General features: G+C 37.6%; 1 pseudogene; it reads left to right on the forward strand.

Moving 5' to 3' along the window:
- The first annotated feature begins 11914 nt into the window (after nt 1–11914).
- LOC105003203 lies at nt 11915–12294 on the forward strand (annotated as a pseudogene).
- The last annotated feature ends 4749 nt before the right edge of the window (nt 12295–17043 follow it).

The raw sequence follows: 17043 nt of genomic DNA on the forward strand, positions 1-17043 counted from the left end.
GACAACAAAGTAATAAGAATGTTCTCCATGTTTAAGGCCTCAAAACAGTCCTAACATCCAAATTCATGTTTTGGAAACTGAAACTGTAAACACATATGAAACAGAGAGAAGCAACCAATCTTTTGTGGCTCACAAACTACCTTCAGGATTCCATACAAAATAGATACAGAAACAATCATTTCTACTTCCTTAACTTTTTTCCCAGTTCCAAACTGTGTTTTATTATTTATGGTTGTTCAGTCACAGCCACATTCAACTCTTTGCGACCCTATGGACTGCAGCACACTAGGCTTCCCTGTCCTTCACTGTCTCCCAGAATTTGCTCAAACTTATGTCCACTGAGTCAGTGATGCTATCTAGCCATCTCATCCTCTGTTGCCCCCTTCTCCTCCTGCCCTCAATCTTTCCCAGTATCAGGGTCTTTTCCAATGACTCAGCTCTTTGCATCAGGTGGCCAAAATATTAGAGCTTCAGCTTCAGCATCAGTCCTTCCAACGAATATTCAGGGTTAATTTCCCTAAGGATTGACTAGTTTGATCTCCTTGCATTGCAAGCAATGCAAGGAGATGCTTGCATTCCAACAGACTCTCTTGAATCTTCTCTAGCACCACAATTTGAAAACATCATATTCTTCGGTACTCAGCCTTCTTTATGCTTTGTTATGCTTCCCTCCAAAATAGCCAACCCTATCAAGGACAAACTCTAAAGTATCCACACTCCAATATTAACTCTGCTCCGAGTCATTAATCAAAACTTGAGACACTGAGTTTGAGCTCAGCTGACATTGCTTTGTGATCTTGCTAAAATAACTGATATTAAACATGTTTCAAAGGGAACAACCACAAGCTCAGCCTGGAAGGTGGAAACACAAGAGGTACATGGACTAGACTATCTGATTATGACTGAATCTGTATCAAAGGCCTCTAACAATTAGAAGAACTCTTGTTATGCTGCTTTAACTCAGGGTTAAAAAATCCTTTCCTGCATCATGCGGAACAAGTGCCTAAACAGGTGGCATCTGCTATGACAGGCAAATGCCAGGAGAGATTATTCTGGTGGAAATTATCAGCTCAAGAATATCCAACAGTTTATGGCATTTCTAAATGAAATATTCACATAAAGCTTAGACTTTAGCAGAAAATAAAAACCAGGTAAATCATACCAGAGGGAAGAGTCAGAATAAAACTTAAAGCAAAATATTTTCTACCATCTGCAGTCAAGTGCTCTGCTGGAAAATGTGAAAGATGGATTCCCTCTGGTAGCAAATGAGAAATGCAGTAGATGTATTTACAACATTCTGTATATATTCATTGGAACATATGGCGCAATGAATTATTCTACATGATAAATCTCCACCGAGGAAGCCTGCTACCCACTAAGGCCCTGAACCTTCTGAAAGTGGCAAAACCTCCTGCCAAGTGGTGTCATTCAGAAGAACAGAGGGTAAGACAAAATAAATTGCATGCAGCGTTGGTTATTTGAGAATATTCCTATAATCTACATAAAGCAAGGGGAGATGATTCTGTCTGACTTCATCTGAAAGTTCCTTGAGCAGGGGTGGGGAGAGGGTGGGCAATGTTTTTTTTTTTTTTTTTTTTTCCTAGTCAGTGATTACAGGGAGAGCAGGTAGTATTTAGTAGGCAGACTCTGATTTCCAGACATATCCCAATCTGCTTCCAACTCTCTGGCTTTGGAGCTTTCTGGACCCCTTCCAATATGCTCTTGGCTCTGTGGCCTGATTATCCTCAGCTGTGTTAATGAACAAGATGTGCTGATTTACACAGGAGACACCCTCTCAATGAGAAGTTCCTTTGTGTATGTCTTTCTATACCTGATTGGGAACATGATGCTCTCTACTGAGTTATATCAGAGCAAGGGATTTGCAGACACTGGATGTGGTCTGTCAGAAAGACATGGCACAACTTTCGTGGGACTAACGCAGCAATCAGCTGTGCTCAGAATCCAAGGCCAGATTTTATACAAGTAATGTCTTTATAGTAAGACTATAGTAAGGAGTTCTTGTATAGTCTGAAGTAAACTATGTGAAGTAAGAAGTATCGCTATTCCTGGGTCACAGCTCAGAAGCAGATGGTCAAGTGCTCATGCTAAGCAGGAGCTTCAGCTCAGATCTGTTTCCATGTCTAAAGTCACATTTTATATATATAGTGGATGCTTGGATATTAAGGAATTAAAGTGCTACACAAGTTACAGGGCTTGAAAAAAGCTACCTCTAGACATATGGGTTTCTCAAGGAGTTACTGTCAAGAAAACTATAGAAAAACTGAAAAGTTATACATTTAAATCTAATTACTAACCACTGAATCCATTTAAAAGGGAGAGGTTAAAAACTCTATTTTTAGGTATAAAGAAAAAAAAAATTGGTATAGCAAGTAAGTTTATTGATCATATTTGCAAAATTGTGTTCTCTTCGAACAAGAAAACTTTAATATGAATGAAAAATTATAATCATCAGAATCATGCTATCTTGTAAAAAGTGACAAATTTATGTGTTTTTTAATTTAAAAATAGTTTATTAAAGATCAGATTCCCCATCCAACACATGTATACCGGTGGCGGATTCATTTTGATATTTGGCAAAACTAATACAATTATGTAAAGTTTAAAAATAAAATAAAATTTAAAAAAAAAAGATCAGATTCCAAAAAAATAAAACCTAATTCTACCTAGGTAACACAGAAAATTCTGAAAGTGAAGTTTGAATAATAATCTGGTAAGGAGCAACCCCAAATTCAAATCTAAAAAATGAAGTACAATAAATCACTCCCTCTACACCATTCCCCCTAACTGATACTATCAGGGATCAGAATTAACCAGGTGATTATCACTGCACTAGCATCATCCTGACACATGCTTGTTTTACTAGTACATGTAAATAGGTGATTTTGAGTGACAAGTGTGTCTATATGTGTGCTGCTCTGTGTGTGATTATAGTAAATGCAGTCTTCAGTCTTTGGGGGAATTGATCACAGACTCAGCATTGTTTACTTGATGTCTTCAGAATGGCTTCCACACCCATGAAGCATCTTACCAACAAGAGCACTAGGGTGAAACAGTGAGCACTGTCTCCAGCTGAGTATAGATTTGCTTTGATGACCTAAAGTCATTTATAAAGGTTATCAATTCCTAACGTTTCGATATGTGGCTCAAGTGGAATGAGCTAACTTTAAACGTCATCCTGAGAATACTATCTAAATGCCAAGTCACTTCAGTCGTGTCCGACTCTGTGTGATCCCATAGACGGCAGCCCAGCAGGCTCCGCCGTCTCCAGGCAAGAACAGTGGAGTGGGTTGCCATTTCCTTCTCCACACTATCTAAATAAAGGATCACAAAAGAAAATAATGTATCTATTGATAGATAAATGCAATGAACTTGGATTTTTAAAGGAATATATTAAAAAAAAATTGGAAGGAAGGTCTCAGACAAAAACAGACAAAACACATTATCACAAACCTGGGAGAGGAGATTATAATTGTTGTTGTTCGGTCACTAAGTCGCATGTGATTCTTTGAGACCCCAAGGACTGCAACATGCCAGGCTCCCTTGTTCTTCACTATCTCCTGGAGTTTGCTCAGATTCATGTCCATTGAGTCAGTGATGCTATCTAACCATCTCATCCTCTGCTGCCCCCTTCTCCTTCTTGCCTTCAATTTTTCCCAGCATCAGGGTCTTTTCTAAGGAGTTGACTCTTCGCATAAGGATTGAATTAGAATGGCTAAAGCCCTACAGTAAGGCTTTAAAATAAAAAACTAAAAATTCTTAAAAGATATCATAGAATATATTGCTTATGAGAATAAATTTTACAACAGACCTGATTCTAAGTATGACTTGTTTTTTTAATTATGAGGTTTTGACAAAGATACCTAATTTCTTTTATTTTTGGTTTCTTCATTTCTAAAATGAAAATAATAATACTTTTACATTGTTGTTGCATATTGAATGAAAAAATATAGATAAAACAGTTCAAAAAAAAATAGTTCCATATCTTCTACAGTTAGCACACACTGAACATTTGCTTTATTTAAGTGCTTGGGAAAAGGGAAGTTATAGCCTCAAAGTATAAGATATATGATATAATGATAATGAGAGCAGAGAAAAAATAAAGCTATTCAATTTCTATTTTGTTTCCACTTCTTTAATAAAAAGAGTAATGCTGAAATTGGAAAGCAAAGAACAATTTGGTTACCAGAGGACAGTAGTCTAAAGTAGATAAGGAGATGATAAGAGAGAGCCAAGGTGCTTTAAACCAACCTTAAGACTCAAGCACAGGCATGCTTGTGAAATGTATGCAAGGGCAGGGAGAGAATATTCACGTACAATTGGAATGGTTATTGGCAAATATTTAGACAACAGGATAAGGTACAGAAAAACTGAAAAGTCAAAATTCTCCCCAATTTTTAAATATGAGAGGAAGTGGACTATAAAAATTTTAGCATGATATGCTCTATTTATCTTTGCCTCAATCTCTCTGCTCTGGTTTTTTGTTATACTTCTGCTCCTCATAGAACTCAGCAATGGATCTATCAGGGTCAGGCTTCCTTTTGGAGTCAGTCTTTCAAGATGTTATGAACTGAATGATTGTGTCTCCCAAAATTCATACCTTGACATCTTAACCTTGTGGGGTGAACCTATTAGGAGAAGGAGTCTTTGAGTGCGATGAGGTTATGAGAGTGAAATGAATGGAATTAGCACACTTATGAGAAGAGACCAGAGAGTTTGTTCCTTCTCTTTCTCTGCTTATCACCATGTGAGGATACAAAAAGAAAACAGCACTCTGCAAACCAGGAAGCAGATGCTCTCCAGACACTGGATCTACCAATGTCTTGATTTTGGACTTTCCAGCCTTCATAACTGTGAGAGATAAGTACTGAAGTCACTCAGTCTTTGGCAATTTGCATAGCAGCTCAAGCTAAGGCATGAAGTATACGTTAATCTTCTCCTACCAGTAGGAATTAGAATTGAGTCCTTTACGTAGATCCAACTTCTCATGGTTGTTTTTGCTAAGTGTCCTTGTCCCTGCAACCCTCTCTGCTTCCTCTTATCCATATTTGGAAAATTTTAAGAATAAACTTTTAAATGGATGTTTTATGGACATTTTTCAAATAAAATTAATTGCTAGCAACTACAACGGCTCCACTGAGAACAAATCATGCCATTTTATCTCCTTTGTAACAGAATCTCTATGTTAGTAATGAAGAATAACCTCCACAGAGTAGATATTAATTTCAGAAAGAAATATGACCAATTTTCCTATGATTCTCTAGGAGAAATGGAGGCTGGATGACAGTAGAATTCAGGAGATTGATGTTGTATGGTGGTTTAGTCGCTAAGCTGTATTTGATCTTGTGACCCCATGGACTGTAACCTGCCAGGCCTCTCTGTCCATGGAATTCTCCAGGCAAGAATACTGGAGTGGGTTGCCATTTCCTTCTCCGGGGGATCTTCCTGACCCAGGAATCGAACCCAGGTCTTCTGCATTGCAGACAGATTCTTTACAGATTGAGCTACAAGAGAAGCCTGATAGCTGCATGAACTTTATCCAAACAGTGAATAATACATTGATACCAGCTAAAACATATACTTCACTCTACCCTATTCCAATTTTTATCAGTGATCTGATTAAAACACATAAGGCATTTTTACTAAACAGATAGGCATTTTTATTAACAGTATAGGTGACTCTAACTTAAGGGATGGATCCATTTATTGGATATAATTAACGATACACTTAAAAATTCTTGTTGAGCTAGAAGAGTGGATTGTAACAGACAATATGCAACTTTCTGGGGAGATATATAAAGCCCAAATAAGGCTCAAAAAGTCACCTGTACAGTTTCAGAGTGAGAGAGACCTAACACAAGAGCAGTTCTTGTTTTAAAATGACCATCATAAGATAATGGGATGTGGCTGCTAAAATAACTCACATTAACTTGAGTTGTAGATAAATATCAAAAAAGGAAAGGTATACTTCCATTGTTCTGTGCATTTTCCCCTCCAAATCCGAAACACTGAATTTTGTGCTAGGCTCCACATTTTCAAAAAATAGTGACACACTGGAGTTATCCAGAGATTATCAAAAAACAATTGAAAGTGAAGTCGCTCAGTCGTGTCCAACTCTTTGCAACCCCATGGACTGTAGCCCATGAGGCTCCTCCATCCATGGGATTTCTAGGCAAGAATACTGGAGTGGGTTGCTATTTCCTTCTCCAGGGGATCTTCCCGACCCAAGGATTGAACCCGGGTCTCCCGCATGGCGGGCAGACGCTGTACCATCTAAGCCACCAGGGAATCAAAAAACAATTGACACTTCTACAAATTATGTCATTTGAGGAATACTGGAATTAACAAACACTAGAAATGTAGACTATAGCAGGAACATAAGAACTACATTCAAATATTTAAAAGATTTCAGAAGGTTAGAATGAACTGAGCAGTAGCTCCCAATGTCAGAACTAAGACTAAATCTATAAGTAATAAGAAGACAAATTCCAGCCCAGTACAATTTCCAAGGAAATAAAACTGTAATGGTTTTGCAAGAGGGTAAGCCCCTCATCCCTGAGATGTTCCACCCAGAAGTTGAAATGGCCGCTAGCACTCATTCAAGCACAAGAGGAGAAGCCATTAGGTGAACTTTTAAAGGTTCCTTCTACCCTTAACCCATGAGACTATCAGCATTTCACTTTCAAGAGAGATTTTTAGTGTTATTGTTCCCAATATTTGATTGCAGTAGCCAAATTTCTTTTAAATTAGTTTTCTTGCTCTAATAGCCCAAAGCAAAGGTGTATATTTAGAATTAAGAAAGGCCTTTCATGGTATTATCAATAGGTTTGTCTAAATACCAGCCTATCTTTGCAGACAACCCAAAGAATGGAACAGTTGATCATTCATCAGCTGTGACCTCTGGAGTAGTTTCTTTACTTGGAGAAAAATTGAAGTTCCACCCCATCACACTTATACTTGCTTGAGTTCACAACTGCAATACGCCCCTCTAGAGAGAGGTTCATTGTTGGTGTCATGAGCATCGATCGATTGTATCTAAGCTGCTCTCACAGTGATTATACCTTCCCTCACTCCCCTTAAGTTTCACAGCCCAGAGCATGCCCAGGGCTCACTGCAGGCAGACTCATTCTGATCAGTGCAACACCAGCATACAGCATACATTCACAGAGCCAAAGGCAGTCAGGGTCCCAGGGTATTCCAATCATAGACAGAATTTCAGCTTTATTAGGTAACTGTCAAATTTGCCTTGGTGTCTCTTACAATTTTAAATCAGAAGAAAATATAAATGCAGAGAAACCATGATAAGTTAATTTACCAATCTGTTGTAATAAACATGTGCACTATGATCATACATTATGGAAATCAGATGGAGAGCCCAGAGAGTGATAATAGCGCAAGATATGTGCACATAGTGAGATCATCAAAATCATAAATGTTATATATCAGGAAGAGTTTTTCTTTTTAAACATCCTGGTCAAGATTCCTGCTCAACATATTTGCAGAGCAACCTACTCTTCTATTTAAAAAATTAATCATTGAGAGGGTAAAATAATGCAAAGAAAGTTTGAAACCCAAAAGGTAATATATACAATGAAAGTAGAGAAAGGCGGTATTACAGTGTGGAAGATGATACCCATGTACATTTATTGCCTCTACTGAAACCCAGACATGGACTTCATTGTCTTAATTTCTCTAATTTCTTTGTTTCTGTATACAGGTCCTACTGTGTGTTCATTCCAATATATCTTTCTTTACTCATGAGCTGCAAAAGAGAAAATTCTACATCTAAAGCTTCTTCTTGTATAAGCCTCAGCTTAGAGTGGGAGAGAAGAGTAGAGAATGTTTCTTTATAATCTGATGGAAAAATCCTTAGGTAAAGAAATGCATTGTTTAGCAAATAATAGGCTTAAAAGGCTATTTTATATATGAATAGATAGTTTCCTTGGCAAGACTAGAATAGATTGTGAATGAGGGGAAAAAAAACTCTCCAAAATAAGAAAAGGAAAAAAAATGAGTTTTCACTAGCTACAAAAAGAAGGTGACAACAGTCATAAGAATCTGGAAAAGCAGAGGGGATGTGAGAAGTAGGGGAGAAAGCTTAGAAAAAGAGCAGGAGACTGGGACAGCAGGAGGAGAAACAGACAGTAGGAAGTTTCTGGAGCTGGTTTGGCCACATTCAAGGATGGAGAAGGTTAAAGATCAGGGTCAATTATCTCTCTGTTATGCTCTGATGAAACACAGCCTTCTTCCAGAACCACTCTTCATCTTCAAAGTCTATTAACACAATTGTCTTTTGTGAATTTCAAGATGAAAATTGTGGCATAGGAACTATATTGCCCATTTGGATCAACTCAGAATAGACAGAAGGAAATGGAAAAGATTATAAATGAAAAAGATCAATGGAAAATTCATCAGACTTAACAAACCAGAATAAGTGATTAGAAGATTCTGAGAGCCATTGGAAATATTGATTAGCATACCATACATGAAGTTGAGATGGGTAAGGAACTGAATCAGAGAACTACTGAAATAGGCTGGAAGACTAGAGACACAGTGGCGATCAAATTCAGGATCAAGCACACTAAAACTGGCTAGGTATGACTCTTGGTGATATTAAAGTAGAATGCCTGCTTCAACTCTGTCTCTTGGAGATGCTTTAAGATCTGACATGGGATTGGAGAGGGGATTAGAGCAAGCTGAAGGGGAGAGACTCAGTCCCAACCAAAACCAGTCCAATTCTGCATGATTTGCAAATAAAGATTCTATATAGTATTTCAATTCTAATAAGAGTCCATATATTAACATATAAGTATAAATAGATATTTTTAAAGTTTTGATACTATGGCTGAAAATTCCTAAACATTAGCTGAATCAAACTAGAAAGTATTTACAGCTTGTGATATAATTTACAATTCTCCAAAAAGCAGCAAAATGAAGGGGGAAAGAAGAAAGCAGAATGAGGAGAACAGGAGATGGCTGGTGGCCAATCAGTAAAAATCAAGTTTTGTTTTATTAATTTTTAATTCAGTTTTAATTCCATCTTCTTGCCCCAATCTCAGAAGTTAAAATTTCCATCTCATAACTTATGGCAATCTCTGTAGCATCTAGATAAGTGAAGTTCTATTATTCTTCCCATAGTCCTATGAATACTATGCAATACTGCTACCAACACCAGATGGCTGCTCACCTCTTCTTCATGAACACATCTAGACTGCTGCTCTCAGCCTCACTTAAACAGCTATGACAACATGACTGAGTGCTAGCCAGCAAAATATGTGTGGAAGTAAACTTCACACTTCTAGGGCTGGCCCATTAAAGTCATCCGTGTTCTTTTTCCTACTACTTGCTGGGTGTTAATACCCAAGGCAGCCTAAAAGCTTCAAGATGAAGATGGCAGAGCTTCTATCAGCCTGAGAGTGTGAATGACTGTGTGGATCAAAGCACTTCAACAAACTGGTACTAACTCTACATTTCTGAACCATTAAAACATTTCAGGATTCATTCGTTTTATTTATGTGTATGTGTGTGTGTATATATATATGATGCTGACTTGTTATATTAATAATGCTACCTAACTAGTATAAATATGATCTCTGATCTACTCCATTTTCTTCTTTAACAGGTTAGCAAATCTTCAGAAGTGTTTCATGAACATCAGTGTTTCTCCAGAGCTGATAGAGATGACAATGAAATTGGTATTCACTTGGGGCCTACATGTGTATGTGTCTGTTCAGTGGCTCAGTCGTGTCTGACTCTTTGTGACCCCATGGATACTAACCTGCCAGGCTTCTCTTTCCATGCAACTTCTCAGGCAAGAATACTGGAGTGGGTTGCCATTTCCTTCTTCAAGGGATCTTCCCAACCCAGGGATCAATAGTGAAGTGAAGTGAAGTGAAAGTCGCTCAGTCACGTCTGACTCTTTGCGACCCCATGGACTATATTCCATGGAATTCTCCAGGCCAGAATACTGGAGTGGGTAGCCTTTCCCTTCTCCAGGGGATCTTCCCAACCCAGGGATCGAACCCAGGTCTCCCTTATTGCAGGCAGATTCTTAACTAGCTGTGCTATCAGGAAAGCCCCAGGGATCGATAGAGAAACCCATAAATGCTAACAAGTTAGCAAAATACAGTGATCTTTTCTGATAAGACTGTGTAGCATAATAAGGTTTTATGGAAGGGCTGAGAATTACCTACTTTAAAAAAGTTTTCCAACTAAATTTCCTAGCCAATCATTTCTTCTATACCCAAGCAGTTTAAAGAAGGTTGAATAATATAATAATTACATCCAATAATGCTGTAGTGTTTTAGCAGCTATGATATCCTAAGCAGCCTGATAAGTGATGGTAAATTGCCTCTCTTATTTTGCTAGTAAAGATGTGGCAAAACAAAATCCCATGCTGGATATTTGGAGGTGGTTCAGAAGTTCTATTTTGGAAATTTTTAGTTGTCACTCTGAATCACTATAGCATGCTTGTTCTCAAATATCTTTCTCCTTTACAATAATTCACATTTCTTTAGCATGTAAGAACCCTTGAACATGCTCACATATTCTAATTTATATGCTTTTCTTTAGGTACACTCAGAATAAACTACCTATGAAATGATAGGTGACCTTTTGAATTTTTCTTTTATAATAAAGGGAATCTGACTGGTGAGATTAATTGTCATTCTGGGTAATATAATATTCTGCATTTTATTTTCCTGGAGTACTCAGAGGAGAGGAAAGCAGTAAAAATTTAAATATAGCATGTCCAAGGGAATCTGCTACAATATATTGTGTTTACCATGAGTATGAAATGCAAATAATGCTTGTATATCAGAGGTGACTATTTAAACCCATTTCAATGTCTGAAAAACCTTATTTCAAGTTTTTCCTAATTCTTTTCTTATATGATCCAAAAATGCATATACAAAATCAACAGAAAGATGTGAAATGATGAGACAGGTGGACATGGTTTCAAGCTCTAGTTTAACTACAACCTCCATCTATAGCAACATTTAAATTTTCCTTATGAGGAGAGAAGTTAAAACAGGAAGGAGAGAGGTACTGGACATGATATTCAGCTTCTCTGTCTCAAATACGTAGTGATCATTGAGTAACATGACTTCCCTTTCTCAGTTCAGTGGGAAAATATATTTTCATTTATTTTTGTGCAGAAACACAAATAAAATGTCATCTAAATGGCATTGCTTTTATATGGATAAGCAGGTGATCTCACATTGGTCTCAGTTCAGATTGATTGTTCCATCTCTTTACTAAAGAAATACACTTAAAAGCAAATTTAGTTTAGAAGAGTCTAGCAATAATGCCTGCCTAATAGAAACAATTTCTTAGTGCCTTCAATGGGCCCTGATAACAAAGTGCATAACAGCTGCAAAAGAAGTAGCCCAATGAGCATCTTCTACTGATGGTGATTGATCCAGTCTCATAATGAAGTGAAAGCTTTTTTAGAGCCAAAGCAATTTTTGCCCACATCCTTTATCAGGAGAAACCATAATGAATCGTGTTAGTAGCCAGCATTTATTGAAAATTTCATCTTAGAATGTTGGCCAGATGTCATTATAGCAGAATTAAGTGCAGCCTGAGAGCCTTGCTATAATGTACAGAATCTCTCTTCATCACTGTTCTGGAGTTGTTTTGGGTCTGCCTCCAAATATTACAGAGAAATGAAAAGGAAAAAAAAAAAGCAACGCTTTAAACTACAACTGATTAAGTGTTTTATGCACAACACGTCTTGTATCTTCCCTTAAAAGAAATTTAATTACCTAAATTCTGTATGCTGTTTCAACGTACAAGTGTTAGTCTAATACATAAGATAAAAATATTTTTAAAACCTTACACTGGTCTGACATCTTAGCGAGGCTGCAGTGGTGACAGCTGCTCTCACAGCTTCCCTATGTCGCCCAAGGATGACAAGAAGAAAGATGCCAGAAAGTTGGCCAAGAAAGACAAAGATCCAGTGAACCCATCTGGGGGCATGGCCAAAAACAATTGGCCCAATGTAAATTCTGGGACAAGCTCAATAACCTAGTCTTGTTTGACAAAGCAACATATGACAAACTCTGTGAAGAAGTTCCCAACTACAAGCTTATAACTCCAGCTGTCGTCTCTGAGAGACTGAAGATTCATGGTTCCCAGGCCAGGGCAGCCCTTCAGGAACTCCTTAGTAAAGGACTTATTAAACTGGTTTCAAAGCACAGAGCTCAAGTGATTTACACCAGAAACACCAAGGGTGGAGATGCCCCAGCTGCTGGTGAAAATGCATGAACAGGTCCCACCAACTGTACATTTTGAAAAATAAAATTTTATTAGTCAAAAAAAAAAAAAAACCTCACACTGACTTCTAATGTTCCTAAAAATATAAAAACATTTAATATAGTTTGCAACTTAAAAACTATTTTAGTAGTTTCAGATTATCCTAATGCCTTCAATTTATTCTGAAAAGGGCTTAGAATTATGTATCATTCTAAACAGTAAATGGTACATGAAAAGCATTTTCATTAAAAAAGGTTGTACTTAATGAATTATCTAGACTAATATATTGAAACCATGTGGTATATTCTACTTTTACAATATTTCGTGTCATCAGATATAATCACTTTCCTTGATTTGATGAATCTTAGAGAATTACTCAGAGAAGGCAATGGCACCCTACTCCAGTACTCTTGCCTGGAAAATCCTATGGACGGAGGAGCCTGGTAGGCTGCAGTCCACGGGGTTGCTAAGAGTCGGACACGACTGAGCGACTTCACTTTCACTTTTCACTTTCATGCACTGGAGAAGGAAATGGGAACCCACTCCAGTGTTCTTGCCTGGAGAATCCCAGGGGCGAGGGAGCCTGGTGGGGTGCCGTCTGTGGGGTTGCACAGAGTCGGACACGACTGAAACGACTTAGCAGCAGCAGCAGCAGAGAATTACTGTCAAGCTCTCTTTGGCTAAGTGATCTGTTTATATGAAACTGATTTGTAGTTTTGTAGCTAAGTAAAAAAATAAATCCATCTGCTGTCTGTCATCTCACGTTTTTTATAAAAGGCTGCAGTGTGAAGCTTAGAACATATTAAAACAAATCTTTCTTTGGATGCTTCATTTTCACATATTAAACTAGAGTTTTCAGCATTTTAGGTGGTATGTTGTCTCCATTTGTCTCAACTGTGGTTATAAAAACCATTAATTCTCATTTCTAACATCAGTATATGTAAGTGGACTACATATATTCAGATGTGAGGCAGGTCCCTAGCTTTAGACAATAGTCACAGTTCGAGAAACACTAGGAGTCAGTCCATAGAATGAGGCCTGATGAATTAGAACTCCATGTTCTACAGAACAGAAAAGAAAAAGTAGAGCCTTCATCTGGGCACACCTAATATATTAAGTATATTTCATCCTCAGGTGTGATAATCCAAGTTATTACAAATAGGATACTGCAACTAAGAAAGCTTTCAAGTATTAGCAGGAATATATTTACCCTTTTAATTTATATTTAACGGAAGGTGCTATTTGTTTTTAAAGCATCCGGTTCTACTTTTACCTAACACTGGCCATGTGAATTAAATTAAGTTCCTAAAGTGCTTGCAAAAGCTGTATTTTTGCATCTTCTAATCAATTACAATGTTTTTGGATTAGATTAAGAAGTACAAGACCAGAAAATTCCAAAAATGTAAAAGACAGTATGTGTACATTGATATATTTGTGGCAAGGATGGTGGTTACAAAGTTTGCGGTGACTGATACATCCACACCAGATTACCTCTGAACAAGGAATTACAAATTGTCCTGAATTCAACCAGTTCATTAATTTGCTTATTGATATTATTTTTATTCTGCTGGCTCAATAATTGTTTAGGATTATTATGTTGGAATAGGGGAATGTATGGTTTAGATGTGTGCTAAATTATGCAAAAAATAACAATTTTCAAGTATAGCTGATTAAAAAATTTAATGTATAACTTTCTACTAGTGTTTCTATTCAACATCAACTCTCTTAGTTCCTGAGCACTAGGAGAATTAAGATTTACAGTTGAATCTTATAGCTCAGAGCCTGTTTTGGAAATAATGCCTCTCTGCTGAGAATAAGATACTTTCTGGTACTGTGACTTGAGGGAATTGCTCTTTGGAGGTCTCTACAGAATGTTTCTGCCAGGCAGGAAAAGAACAGAATACACTAAGGTACATACTGATCCTGCCCTGAAATGTGAGTCTGTCCCCAAAATAATAAACTCCTAGATTTAGTGCGATATAAAGTATTCTTTTCATACAGCAAACAACTCTTATTTGTCTCCCCCTTGGGAATGAAACATTATGAAACAAATGAATTTTCCCCCAACACACACACACACACACACACACACACACACACACACACACGAAAAAAGCATTACATGTTTCCAGACCCATAGACATATGTGGAAAAAAAGGAATGTTTTTAACAATGCCTCGTTGTAAGTTAGAAGCATTATCCTAAGGCACTATGGCACCCAGTATAATCTGAGCAAAATGTTTCTCTGCCGGTAGATGTGTATTTTAATAGCAACCAGTGCAGTCTACTTGTCTAAAATCTGAAAGTTCATTACCAGTCTTTTCCCTTCTCTATTTAGAGCATCATATTTCTTGTACTTTTAATTCTGGCATTTCTTAGCACCTATAAAGGGTAGCAGGTGGTCTCTTCTGGAACCTGAATTCTTCTATTCATGTATCAAGTAAAATCAGAGAGCTGTCTTCTCTCCCCTGTATCCACTTCTAGAGGAACTTGCTTTCATGGTGAGAGGTTATTTGATGTCTCTTCTTGTTTGGTCCCTAGCAACTCCACTGAAACTTCCTTTGAGACTGTGGACCCAGAAATAAAAATCCTGTTCATGAGAAAAAATTCAAGATGGTTGGTTTTTCACGTATAAGCTATTAGCTGTTTATAAGGAACTTCATTTAGTTCAGGGACTCCATATTTAAAGCAAAGTACAAAATTGATGCCATTTAAGTTTTCCACAGTATTTTGCATCTTAAGACTAAAGACCAGAAATTAAATATTGCTGGTGTAGAGTCATTTAAAAGAATGTACTGTTAACCCTTGGTAGCTCAAATGTTAAAGAATCTGCCTGTAAAGCAAGAGACCCAGGTTTGATCCCTGGTTGGGAAGATTCCCTGAAGAAGGAAATTACAACCCACTCCAGTATTCTTGACTGGAGAATTCCATGAACAGAGAAGCCTTGTGGGCTACAGTCCATAGGGTTGCAAAGAGTCGGACAGGACCGAGCAACTAACATTTTCACTTTCACTGTTAACCTAATTTTTATCTATTTGTATAAGGGAAAAAAATCCCCATTCTAATCTACCAGGCTCCTTCATACTTGCATTTCAGAATATATTTCCAAAGTATCAAACCTGGAGAAATAAGTTTCTATCATGATACCATTGTGTATATAATGGCCAATATCATGATTTAATCTATGATGTAAGGTTGACTGCATTATTGTTAAATTTCTAATTCAGAGATTATTGGTTACTCCATTTCTCCTTGCTGATCTCTGAATTCCATCTCATCTTAGTGACTTAGCTACATTTTACAGTTTCACATCTTTTCATTATTTTCTGTTTGAAAATAATCCAATGTGTCTGATTTTTTTCACCCACAAATTATGTTTTGTGAATTTATATGAAAAATACAAATGCCTAATACATCAGATAAAGTCATAGGTCTTGATACAAGCAAGGTCACTGCTAGATCATAAAATGATACTGTTCAGAAAAAAAGATTTCCCTTTTTATAAAAATGTGTGTCTTCCATGGCATCTTCTCATTTTTTTTATTTTTATTTTTTTAATATAATTTTATTTTATTTTTAAACTTTACACTATTGTATTGGTTTTGCCAAATATCGAAATGAATCCGCCACAGGTATACATGTGTTCCCCATTCTGAACCCTCCTCCCTCCTCCCTCCCCATACCATCCCTCTGGGTCGTCCCAGTGCACCAGCCCCAAGCATCCAGTATCGTGCATCGAACCTGGACTGGCGACTCATTCCATATATATTATACGTATTTCAATGCCATTCTCCCAAATCATCCCACCCTCTCCCTCTCCCACAGAGTCCAAAAGACTGTTCTATACATCAGTGTCTCTTTTGCTGTCTCGTATACAGGGTTATTGTTACCGTCTTTCTAAATTCCATATATATGCGTTAGTATACTATATTGGTGTTTTTCTTTAGGCTGAGAGAGGTCTTAGTTGTTGCATGTGCGATCTCGTTCCCTGACCAGGGATTGAAACCGGACCCCCTGCATTAAGAGTGCAGAGTCTTAACCACTGGGCCACCAGGAAGTCCGTTCTCAAAAGTTTAAAAAAAAGGGGGGGGTGTTCTTTCCTCCAGTGGATGAATCTTTGAGTTCAGCAAGCTAAAGGTAGGCTGCATATCATTTTCCTACTCAGCAGGATGCCCCCACTTTACACACTGGCCAGTGACACGAAACTAAACAATAGATTCTGTAACATGACAGACCTTGCTTCTACAGAGGAAAAACTTCGACTCAACTCAGGGGCCCTACTGCTGGAAAGAATCAGATACTTTGGAAATCTTTTTCCTCAGTTGTGTGAAAGACAAGGTGATAAAGGGCTTTGCGTGCATGTGCATGCTAAATAGTTTCAGTCATGTCCAACTCTTTGCAACCCCATGGACTGTGGCCCACCAGGCTCCTCTGTCCATGCTGGTTCTCCAGGCAAGAATACTGGAGTGGGTTGCCATGACCTCCAAGGGATCTTCCTGACCCAGAACTCAAATATACACCTCTTATGTCTCCTGTGTTGGCAGGTGCGTTCTTTACCACTAGCGCCACCTGGGAAGCCAGATAAAGGGGTATAAGTCAGTATAAATATATGTGTATGTTTGTAAATGTCATGTATATATCATCCATATATATATATATGTGTGTGGGGGGGGGACAGCATAGGATGGTGTACAGATATAGATGTAACAAGTAATTCAAGTCATGTCACTAGGGAATACTCTGGTAGTCTAGTGGTTAGGACTCAGAGAT

Source organism: Bison bison, unplaced genomic scaffold (assembly GCF_000754665.1).
Source record: "Bison bison bison isolate TAMUID 2011002044 unplaced genomic scaffold, Bison_UMD1.0 scf7180017864465, whole genome shotgun sequence".
Classification (NCBI taxonomy): domain Eukaryota; kingdom Metazoa; phylum Chordata; class Mammalia; order Artiodactyla; family Bovidae; genus Bison; species Bison bison.